General features: G+C 35.8%; 1 long non-coding RNA gene across 1 annotated transcript in view; it reads left to right on the top strand.

Annotated features, from left to right (window-relative positions):
• The window catches only part of LOC110674845, a 40,753-nt gene that overhangs the window by 824 nt on the left and 27,180 nt on the right, over positions 1–12,749 (top strand). The window lies entirely within an intron of this gene.

Here is a 12,749-nt window from a genome sequence, read left to right as displayed (position 1 = left end):
TCTTACTCTTCTTTTTATTCTTCTTTTTTCCTGGCGTTACGTCCCTACCCTACTGCAACCGAACCTGCCTCTTAGCTTAATCAGTTATAAAAACAGGTTGTTAAATAGAAATTTTCTTCAAGGTGACACGGGAGACCGTGTTATTTTTGTCTCACTCCAACAATTGTCATCAAAATTTTGCAGAAGCAAATCTCGAGTTTCAATGAACCGATGACGCTGAGAATCATAGTGATACAATTTTCGCAGTGGTTCATGAGATTTGGTTCTTCAAATGGATAGGATGATTATGGTGACGCCCCGTGCGACCTTAACAAGGCTTTTTAATAACGGGATGATTCTTCCACATATCCTTGAGTTCAGAAATAATGAATAAATGAATTCAACATATGAAAATTTTCTGAAATCATTAATTGGAATAAACATACATTTTTTTCATCATGTTTGAGGTTGAATAACCTGGTGGCCGTCAATCAATGAATTGTTTACCATCTTAGCGCTCACCATGTTGAATTATGAGACCTCCGTTGAAAAAAACAATCGGATTCTTTCATTCTTATCCTATCTCAGCTGTTCAATTGATTGTTCATTTCAATCAACTGCAACTGCAACTGCAACAAGCTTACTCAAACAGACTCAAGTCAGAAGAAGGGGGGAAACCTATTTTATCACTTCTACGTGTTTCGCAGACGAAATTCTATACGTTCCGCTCTAAACCAGTTCGATTCTTCACTTTTAGAACGTTTGATTTCAAGATTGAAAACAACGGCTTAGGATTTCGCAATCTAACCGTAACTTTTACCGCTCCGATGTATCACGGAGAAAAAAGAATGGTAAACACAACCAAATTTTAGGTTGTTTCAACCAAATTTACGTGTTAAAATTTTATGCAAACAAATTTACACTTAACTTTAACAAACCATCATGTTCAAAACAAACTAGAAATGTAGGTAATATACCCAAGTAACATTTGTTGATGGACAACAGTTTATTCAGCTGAAATGATCTTTAGAGTGGTTTGTTCAAGTCCTATTCCACTAAAATGTTTGCTGGGTACTGCTTCGCGTTAGAAAATGGGTTAACCATCGTGCGAAGTTTGATTTTTGACCAACTTCGTTGCGTCGCAAGTCGATTCTTAATAGTGCGCACAATGCACACGGCGGAGGGCACAGATGTTCACTACTGCGAAGTGACTCGCGACGCGACAAAGTGGGTCAAAAATCGAACTTCGCACATTGGTTCACCCATTTTTAGTCGCGAAGCAGTATATTTTATATTGATTTGAACTTTATTTCAACAAATAGGGTAAATGATGGCTTCGGCACCCCGAGGGTATTTTCGGCAGCACTAACTTATCGTCTTTGTTTAAATTTATCTACGGAACAAGAGTTAACTTCAATATACTCAACCTATTCCTTGAACTATAATCTTCCATGTAAATCACATCTTACACAAAAATATTATATAACATAGGTTTTATCATTAAATGAAATAAATGCTTACGAAATTATCGTCATTCGTGAGCTGCCGAATAAAACAACACAAGAACAGCTTACAAAAACTCACCACTTTAAAAGGTCCAATTCTCCACTCCAATGTCAATTTTTTCACACAAGCTGCTATCCGATCACTTATGCACTATTGAACTTTTGATTTGTATATAAATCACTCGAAAATACTTAATTTTTATGCTTTAAATCACAAATTAAAATTAATGCACTTTGATTTCCTCGGCAATCACTTTTTATTACGGGACCAGGTTGCCAGAAAACCATATTCAATTACGGTGTATTAATTATTCACGATTTAAATTCACAGAAAAAAACGAACATGACTAATTAATTTATTGGAATTAGGCAACAAAGCATGCATTGGTAACAATTGAGCCTTTTAATATTTTCTTATTTAAAGATTGTCGTGCGTAATCTTCAATATACTGAGAAACATATAAAATATACGTCTTTTAATAGTTGAACTATTTTGGCAACACTCCTGTTGTTCTACAGGCAATCAGGAGGATGATGTATGATGATAAACCAAAAAAATCGTGGAACATGGCAATTGGATTTTTTTTTTAATATTACCATTCATTCTCTCGGGAATAACTTGATGATAGAGCGTTCAAGAGCAGCAACCTTTACAGACCAGAACCATATCGAGCCGTTCAGCGTGTCAGCGAATAGTTCAATTCACGATGAAATTATTTACCTTTCGAATTTAATGAAATTTGAAAACAAATGTGCAAGTACCGTCGTTTGGGGTGAGATTTGGCCAAAAATGCGTAAGTCCTCATTTATTTTTGCACATATTTCGCAATTTGACTTGATGTGTTCGGCTAAATATGAGAATACATTGCAAATTCTGAACAAATAATTGAAATTTGATTATGTTCCTATCTTTTGATGCTATCAACTGATAGTAGGGTAGTGATAGGGATACTATCACTTCTTGAAAAATTATGGATAGAAGATAGACTATATTATCTCTATCAATTGATAGACGGATGGAGATATTATCAGCATTTTTTCAACACTGATGGATCAAGCATATCTTTATCATCTATCTTTGGGGATAAATATACTATCTGCAAAATTGTAAAGCTATCCCTATCTATCCTATCATTGATACAATAACCGAAACCAAAATCTTGCGCATAATGAGAAAAAGCTAGTAGAAATAACTCAAGGTATGTTCTCATGGATATTTTCGGAACGGGCGCGATGAGGAGATGACGGAAATCGATGTGCAACGCCTTTTTGAAACCCAAGATGGCGGCCTCCGGTTAAGTAAAATCATTGAAATATATTATATAATGCAATATAAGTATTTTCGGAACGGGTACGATGAAAGGATGACAGAAATCATAAATCATGCTTTTGAAAAAAAAAATGCAAAAAATAAATGGGATACAAACAAAGTTACGTTATATCGAGGTAAACATTACGTTATATCGAGTTACGTTATAAAGAGGTTACGTTATATCGAGATATGACTGTAATTACAATCCCTAGCTATTGCTAGGACATGGCCAGAACAAGTCTCGACTGTAGAAAGATGTATCGATCTTGTCTAGCAGCCCTAGTCAAGCTTGAACATTCTGGGACTGTTTGGATATCGTAAGTTCGGTCAATCGTTAGAAAATGCATTTCGCCGAAGTTGTATTTTTCTCGGAATCTATGCAAGATACCCTACTTCGGAAGAAGAGCGCATTCGAGCGCATCCAGATGCGAATCGAATGGACCACTTCCGAAGTTAGGTATCTCCCATAGGTTCTGAGAAAAATCTAACTTCGGCGAGGAACCACTTCTAACTTTTTACCGCGCCGACAATAGCAATCGAGAAGAATGGTACAGGTCGGACTCGATTATCCGGAGACTCGATTATACGGAGATTCAATTATCCGGGATTCGATTATTCGGAATTAATTTTTTGATATATTTATTTTTCAGTTTTTTTTTGCATAAATTTGAGATAATTTATTATTGGAATATATTACGGTTCTTCTGAAAATTTTCCGTTCTGCGGTAGCCGCCAAATTCTACCGCAGCTGTCAAATTTCTACCGCAGGCTTGACAACCATTGTATCATTGAACGAACCCATCTAATCAAAGTATTGTCCAAAGCTTTTAAAAACAGCAGATAACAACAGTCATTAGTTTGGTTTCCAAGGTATCATCGCAGTCAATCGATGATGCTCTGAGAAAATTATCCATGTGACTGCTGCGGTAGCTTTCTGTTCAACCGTAGAACGGAAAGTTATCTTCAAAATTGCAATACAATATGAATGGTTTGACAGTTTTGGATGTAAGTAGGAATAGGGGGTTTGAAAAAAAGGGTTTTTTGTGTATGCTGATCAAAAAATATATTTTCTTCTCAGGAGCCCTAATGTTCATCCCCTCGTCACGCCCGTTCCGGAAATGCCCATATTGCATTAGTTTTCAATGATTATACCAAAGCAGAGGCCGCCATCTTGGATTTCAAAATGGTTATCCCCTCGTCGCGCTCGTTCCGTAAATACCCATATTACAGGAATTTTAAACAATTTTCCTTGACCGGAGGCCGCCATCTTGGATTTCAAAATGACGCCGGATATCGATTTTCGTCATATTCTCATCGTGCCCGTTCCGAAAATACCCATATTGCATGGGTTTCCAACAATTCTTACACTCCTGAAGCCGCCACCTTGGATTGCTAAATATGGAATTCAGTTAATTTTCTATACTAAATGATGCTAAAACGATACATAAAGCTTTCGTATTGCAATAATCGTTCCATCTTTCTTAAGGCAAAATATATGAATTTCTATAGTCCAGATCGGCGCGTGTAGAATTGATACGCAATAAGAACAAATCAAGAGAATCGTGTTCGACCATTCCCTCCTCCGCAATGGTCTTTGTATGGAAAAAAATAAATTTTGTGTTTAAGCCGCAACGTTTGAGCTTACTCTCCTCCCCGTTAGAGCGTTACGTAATTTGTGGACGGCGCCTTAGTCTGCACAAATTTAATGGCGTTGTGTGTTAAATATGACAGCTATTCTATTTATAACTGCAATGCTGTTCTCAGTGTAGTCTGTATTTTTCTGCATTGGCCCTTTCAACGAGTAGAACATAATGAGTGACGTTTAAATTCATTGTCAACAAATACGAAATGTTACCAATACATAACCTAGTTTTTGTACACTTTTGGATTGCCGATAAAAGAACAAGTGTCTCGTGACTTTGGTGAGGAAAATTAGATGATTTCTCGATTACTTTTTCAAATCGACGTAAGTAACTTTCATACGGTTTTGAGAAAACTAATTGAGAAGAATCACAACCTGTCTTCTAAAACTGTTTTAACATGAATCATCTTTTCAACATTTTTTCGCCGTGTACATCGCTCAAATTTTGAATACAATTAGATCGCGTTCGAAAACTAGGTAGTTTCTATTATCACAGATAACAGATGTTCAAGTCCGATTACAAAACTGTGTAAGACAATAAACGGTCATTTTATTTGGCAACACAAGTAGCAACACTGTGGTGGCGCTGTTATCGCTAAGATCCCATGGCGATGTGAGTGGTGAATATGAAACATTTCAAGATACCTATATCCACCACTGATTGACGCAATTCATTGTGTGGCGGCGCTAGTGATTGCAAGGAGTTTCTGTTTGAATATTTACACAGGTTTTCAGCAAATTTTTGTTCTTGCATAAACATCTGTTATCTGTGCTATTATTTTCAACAAAAGTAATTATAACAAAATGATAAGCCATTTCATACAGTTAATTTCGACGTTTTTCTACCAGTGTAAAATCGGCTCAAGAAGTGTTTTGTTTTGATTCGTGGTTAAGTCACTTTGTCTCTCTATGCAGCGGGGCGGCGAAAGTAGTGGTTAGGTTGCGAAAGTTGAAAATCTTACTTTCGTCGTTTTGTAAATCCGGAAATTAAACGTTCTAAAAGTGAAAAATCTAGTTGGGTAGGAGCGGAACATGTGGAATTTCGCCTGCGAAACACGTAGGCTCAATAAAGTAAGTTTATTCACTTTTTTGACTTGAGACTATTTGAATAAGTTTTCGAGATTTAGAGAACAAAATAGTGTTTTGTGCATAATAATTAATAAATGAAGAGTGCTCAAGTGTAGTTTAGGTGTCTCCTGCTAATTGTTGTGTATAATTGCCTTGTTCAAAGTTCAGCTGCTTAGGCTGCCGACAATACGTAAGTTCCCCTATATGTTAACAACAAACAAAATATTGTTTTTTTTTATTTTGACAGCTGAAAATTTCTAGGTAAATTCAAACAAATTCTTAAATTTGTTTCAACCAAATTTTAGTTTGATTCAAACTAAACGGTTGTTTGAAATAAGTAAAGATAAGTTTGAATCAACTATGGATCTTGTTTGATTTAACTAATAAGATGATTGAAATGAAATGAGGATTTGTATTACCTCTGAAGCATTTCATGTTCTATTCCTATACAATAAAATTGTCGATAACCACAAAACTGGCCTATTTATTTAAAAAATCTATAGAGCAATTATGGGTTCTATACCATTTCCCGGAAATCGTTTCCCGGATACCCCATTTCCCGGAAAGACATTTCCCGGAATGACCCATTTCCCGGAATACACCATTTCCCGGAAAGATATTCAAGAATAAATTTTAACTAACATTTTCAAAAAATGAGGTTCCGTGGTTTGGGGGAGACATTGGACCTTAAGAGCTACTTTTGACCACTATTTTCACAGCAAAGTAATGTCATAATCATGCAAACAATGGGCAAGTATCAAGAATACTAAATTGTCATACATTATTTGTTTTTTTGACGTTCATGATAGCCATGAGATGCATCGAAAATGGCGGTCAAAGTCACCTCCTAGTCTCAATGTCACCCCGCAATACTTCATTGATGTATTGTTTGGAAAAACCAAAACCTCACTTTTTCACGTTCAATTAGAATATATCAAAATTTATAAATTCAGCGAGAGGTAAGGTGATTTTAACTTTTGTCCATATATCTGATATTCTGATTTGAAAAGCAGTATTACCGGCTAGCACATCGAGAAGATTCCAGCGAATCACCTAGAAAAGAAATGAAGATAGGGTAAATGTTCCATTAACGGAGGTCATAAGCACGATTCAACTTAATTGAATCGCAAAAATATCATAAAGCGCGATGGATGTACATATCAGTGCTGGGAATGGTAATAGTAGTAGGCTTGAATTTTCGCGAAAATCACGTGGCTCTCCCAGTACAGTAGTTCAAAAACGTGAATCTCATCAAGTAGCCTATGTTGGGTGAATGAATTTTCTAAATCGTGAGTGTCATTGAAGGCTCTAAATGCGGGAAATGCAGCGGGAAATAGAACATTTTTCTACAGTAATTTTGGGTTGCCCTTAGCAACGGGTGTTTTGCGATTTTCAAGGCTCTTTGCTTACAGCAGCGGTAGGCGTGAGTTTAACTGGCTTCGCTGACTGCGATTGGCTTTGTTTGGCTACTGTAGAATGAATTTCAGATTTTTTCCCAACCCTGGTACATATTATTGTTGTTTATTGTTGTTACGGTAAGTAACGATCATTTACTTTATGAGAAAAAAATATTTCGTCGCACTTACCAACGGCATGTCAATGAAAATAATACCTCCACTATTGGTACACTGTTTCTTTAGTTGCGGTATATTTTTAATTTCTTCCAATAGCTGCGGTATCCGTTGTTTTCTTATGGGATCCTCCATAATAGGAACACTTTACCGCAACTACTGGTACAAGAGAGAAAAGTTTTAGCAATTTTGTTAGTATTTCATCAATTTTAAAGCAATTTTTAACTATTTTGTGTATCAACAAGCCAATACGTCGGTTGGCAGTGTCGGTTCTGTTGCTAATTCAATGAAATCAGTGTATCACTTACGCCATAATGATCTTATCCACCATATTTTCAGTTAGTAAGGGTTAGGCTAAATTTTTAAATACATCGAGAATGTTTACGCGTTAGATTTTTTTTTCAATCAATCCGATTACAAGTTCAATCTAGTCTATTTATATGTCATGTGGACCAATTTACTAGATCTCATATACCTTCGAAAGGTTTTCAATTGTAAACTTACTTTGAGATTTAATCTCAAGAAATTTCAACCTCTGCACCATCTACATATGTACAGTCTGTGAGGAACTTTTCAGCCGATCCATTTTCGTGTTATTCTGGCAGAGTTATTACTGTCACTACTGTCTATATTTTCATAGGTTAATTACCCTTCTTTCATACATAGGCTGTTCTTTCGAGTTATGCCATTAGAACAAATAATATTGCTCAAATTGACAAACAAAAACATCAACATGAATTCCAATTAAAGCTACTGCCATTTTCATAGTGAATCATCCTTCTTTTGAACATTTGTCATTCTTCCGAATTACACCGAGAGAATAGTTTTCGGCGAAAAGGCGGCTAATATTAAACATCAGAAATTTTCCCTTCTTTCAGACTAAGGCTATTCTGTTGAGTCATACGATTAAACACAAATTACATTAAGCGAAATTATGACATATTTGACCAACTCTCCTCTTGTCAATTCTGCAACGCTTGTGCACGCTCCTTCCCTACCTTTGAAATGAGCCATTAGCATTGTTACCTCTGAGATAGGTCCCAATATTAATTTTCTTCTTTTTCTTATGTAAATATTTATTCTTTGTTTATATTTTGTCTTTTTTATAAATAATTATCCCCTTACTATATTTTTTTTTTTCAATTTCAATTTGATTTATTCAGTTTTGTTTGTTTTTTGTTACAAAGGTTTACAAATCAAGTGTTTCAACAATAAATGTTATTCAGTCTTTTTTTTTTCTTCTTGGTTGTGCAAATTGCTGTTGTCGGATGATGGCTTATGCCTGTTTTACATTTGGTACTTTTGTACACTTTTGTTTTTAATTATTTAAAAATGCTACCTAACTACCTTAACCTACTATTTACATGATTGGGTACAGATTTCGGATGGACTCGAATTCGGAATTTTGCGCTTTAATTCTATGGCGTTCAGTGAATTTGGCCATTCGCTGCTCCACAGTGTCGTGGTTAGCCAGCCGATGGACCTCGGTGGTGCGCGTGCGTGTCGGTAGATTTAAAATCATTTTCAGGAACTTGTTCTGGAGTTTCTGCAGTTTCCTCCTGTGGGTTTTCGCGCATCCTCGCCAAACTGGGGACCCATATTCCAGCATGGGGGCAACGATGAGCTTGAATACCGCCAGCTTATTGCTGACGGACATTTTTGAGCGACGGTTGATGATGGGATAGAGGGACTTCATCAAGGTGATTCCCTTCGATACTCGGTCTTCAACGTGGGAGCGGAACAGGAGCTTGCTGTCGAGCATCAGTCCAATGTAGCGGACCTCCGGGGACCACTCGATTTCCGCATTTTGGATGCGGATTTTAGTTTGCGGTTTGAGTCGCTCGGAGTTTCGGTGTGGAAATATTATGACTTGGGTTTTGGAGCCGTTGACATGAATTTTCCAATCCGTGAGGAATTTGATATACGTGTCGAGACCACGTTGGAGCCTAGCCACAAGGGGGCGTATGACCCGTCCCGAGTAGGTAATCGCAGAGTCGTCTGCGAATAGCGACAAGGTGCCTCCATCTGGGAGCGGAGGGACGTCAGCCGTATACAGGTTGTACATCAGGGGTCCCAGAATGTTACCTTGGGGGACTCCGGCGGGAATCGGATAGGGATCCGAGAGTGCACTGCCTACAGAGACCTGCGATGTTCTTCCCTCAAGATCCCCTTACTATAAAATTTGTAAATACTTATATATAACTATTCCCTTACTATAAAATATGAAATCTGTAAATAAAATTTGAATTCAAATTCCCTCCCATAAAACCCTACATCGTTATCCTTCCTCTTGCACTAAAGTAACATGGCGCGCATTACCAACTGCGCAAAAACAAACCGCTCCCGGGAAATGTTCTGCAAACACAGATTTTGCAACATCAAAAATTCCTTAAAAGCCAACGTTGGAGAAGGCCAAGGCCTCTTTTCGGTAACAAAGTTTCAATCGTTAAAACCGTACGTTGACTACAACCAAGTTAATCCTCTTCGCAGGAACAAAGTTAGTATTGTGAGACGCGAGTGGTACAAAGTTGCTGCCTTTGCGGGTTTATACCGACAGTGATTGTGCCAATTTGTCAGCCCTGGGATACAGTGGATAAAGTATCGACGAAGCCGCTTACCACCCCTCGACCGTGCGCGACGAAAGGCCGTTCGCTACCCCTCGCCCGTCAAGAAGTGCGAAGTGCGCCCGGACACCAGCTCGAGAGTCGACATCGAAGTGAGAAATTCAGCGGGTCATCACGGAGTGTCCGAACTGACGAATTCCATGTCAAATCGGTCAGTCACAGAACTCGACCATCTTCGATTTGGATTAAATTTTGCACATGTTTTTGGTATGATAGAATAAGCGTTTTCCATAGAAATTTTGATCATTTTGACTCAAGTGTAACTTTTGAAAATGACCTATAAATTTTTGCATGCAACTTATTTGAAAAATTCTAACTCCGAAACTGTTGATTTTAGAGAAAAATGTTCTATGAAGAAGTTGTAGTGAACCGTTTGGACTATAAGAAAAAAATATACACTGAAAAAATATTTTATTTATTTTCATAAAAAATTAAAAAATAAAATTTAAATTTTAAATTACACAAAAACCCCATTTTCAATATTTTTTAAATTTTCACCATAGAATCTTGGTAGTATACAGATGTTTGGGACAAAGTTTCATGATGGAGAAATTTTTAATAAAAAAGTTTTTCTAAGAACAACTTTTGGTCGATTTTCAAAATTTTGATTTTTTTTGTCAAAATAAATACGTTCTGATGACACAGTAAGCATCTTGAAATGATTCTAAGCCATAATGATTATATGAATAATTTCTCTAGAAGTAGCCATTTTCGAATTATATCAAGTTTAATGCAAAAAATATTGTTTAAATAATAAAATAGGCCATTTTCATAAGTTATTCGAGTTTCTCCATTAATAATAATACGTTTTCGTGAGTGAAGACCATATTTCTTTCCACTTACTTATTTTTCATGATGGAGGATCGCGAATAACTAATAAAAATGGCCTATTTTAATATTTAAATAATATTTTTTGCATTTAACTCGATGTAATTCGAAAATGGCTACTTGTAGAGAAATTATTCATATCATCATCATGGCTTAGAATCATTTCAAGGTGCTTACTGTATCATCAGAACGTATATATTTTGACAAAAAATCAAAATTTTGAAAATCGACCAAAAGTTGTTCTTAGAAAAACTTTTTTATTAAAAATTTCTCCATCATGAAACTTTGTCCCAAACATCTGTATACTACCAAGATTCTATGGTGAAAATTTAAAAAATATTAAAAATGGGGTTTTTGTGTAATTTAAAATTTAAGTTTCTTTTTTAATTTTTTATGAAAATAAATAAAATATTTTTTCAGTGTATATTTTTTTCTTATAGTCCAAACGGTTTACTACAACTTCTTCATAGAACATTTTTCTCTAAAATCAACAGTTTCGGAGTTAGAATTTTTCAAATAAGTTACGTGCAAATGTTCTATGGAAAACGTTTATTCTATCATATCAAAAAAATGTGCAAAATGTAATCCAAATCGAAGACTATCGAGGTCGATTTTTATTTTTTTCGACTCATTTTGGATGGAATTCGTCAACTGCGAGTCGCCCGACAAAACCGACCGACCGGCGAACGACAAATGATCCGCCAACCGGCGCCAGGTGTAGTGCAAAACCCATTCCTATTAACCCTATTCCCCTTTCCTTGAAATTAAATAAATCTAACCATTGAATTCGAATTTTATAAGCCTTTTGTAATTATTTATTTTGCTACGATTCCCTTATTTTCTATCTCTTGTGTAAATTAAATTTCGTTAAATTAGTGTGGGAAGTGAGTCCGCCCAGAAGATAAACGATTCTCCCGGATAGACCCTGAGAGGGCTTAAATGTAAATAATCATGTAAATTTCTTAGTGTTAATATTTTTATTAGTGTAATTTTTATTTGATCTTTTTTCTTAGTTTTTTTAATAGAATTAATTTGAATTGCAAATGTGTGAATTAGATAATCATCTTACAAATGGCGCCCAACGTGAATTAGTGATTGAAAAAGTTTCTACTTTAGGATTAAATTAGAATCTTTTTCAAATGTGCTCCGGGAGAAATCGAAATTCGTTAAATTTCTATTCTATCTGAAATCAGAAAAAGTTAGTTACAACAAATTGCGTTCTTTTGTGTGCAGAAACAATAGTGAAACAATTGGATTAAAATTTGTGAATTGAACAATTGCCATTATGAATACCTATTGATACAATGACCCATTTATGAATAGACCTTTGTTTAATTATTTCTATTGAATTATTTCCATTGAATTATTAGTGAACAATAGTGACCTGTAGTGAATAGATTTAAATTGAATTAGTTTCTTTTGTGAATTACTTTTCTTTATATTGCATTGATTATTTTGTGAATTACTTCTTCATCTATTGATATATATTGTGAGTAGCATATTTTTTCCAATGGCTATGATGCGTCCAGATTACTTGCATGCAAGTGAAATGATTTTAGGGTGGTACCATGATATAAGGGTGGACCATTTAGAAAACGATGAGCTGCTTTGTGAATTGGCTTTGCGAAATATAGTGATTCGTGATGATGCGTCTTTCTCACGCAGACGTAGGAGCTTACGTGAGCATCTCAAGCTTGAAAAGCAAGAGAAAAAGCATTTGGATGCAGGATTTGTGGGAAATAAAGTAGAGGAAATGACAATCTGTGAAAAAAAGTTTCAGGAGCTTTCTGAAATGGTGAAACAAAATGATCGAGTTGTACGAACCAAATGTAAAACCAGGCTTTTACATTACGGGCATAGAGTATACCAATTGTTAAAAGTGGAAAATATTAGCACAGAAGAGAGTAGCTTTTTGAAAGCTCTATTGGTTGACATTACCGAAATTTTACAAAAAGAGTTTTACACAGAAAATGCAAACCCTTCCAATACCGAACATGAAGTTGACAATGAACAGGCTTTGATTAATTTGTTCAATGTGAACCCAGAGTCTTCAAACCACCATATTATCACTCAAGAACCTGCCCAAGCATCGAATCAAGTTTCAAATCAGAATCTGGATTCTGTTTCAAATCAGAATCTCAGTTCTGAATCATTTCAAATTCGTATCGAACAGCTTGAAACTGAATTAGCCAACTTACGCTTATTAGCAACTCAAGCTAC

Source organism: Aedes aegypti, chromosome 1 (genome assembly GCF_002204515.2).
Source record: "Aedes aegypti strain LVP_AGWG chromosome 1, AaegL5.0 Primary Assembly, whole genome shotgun sequence".
In the NCBI taxonomy this organism is placed as follows: domain Eukaryota; kingdom Metazoa; phylum Arthropoda; class Insecta; order Diptera; family Culicidae; genus Aedes; species Aedes aegypti.
This window is presented reverse-complemented; position numbering and strand designations above follow the sequence as displayed.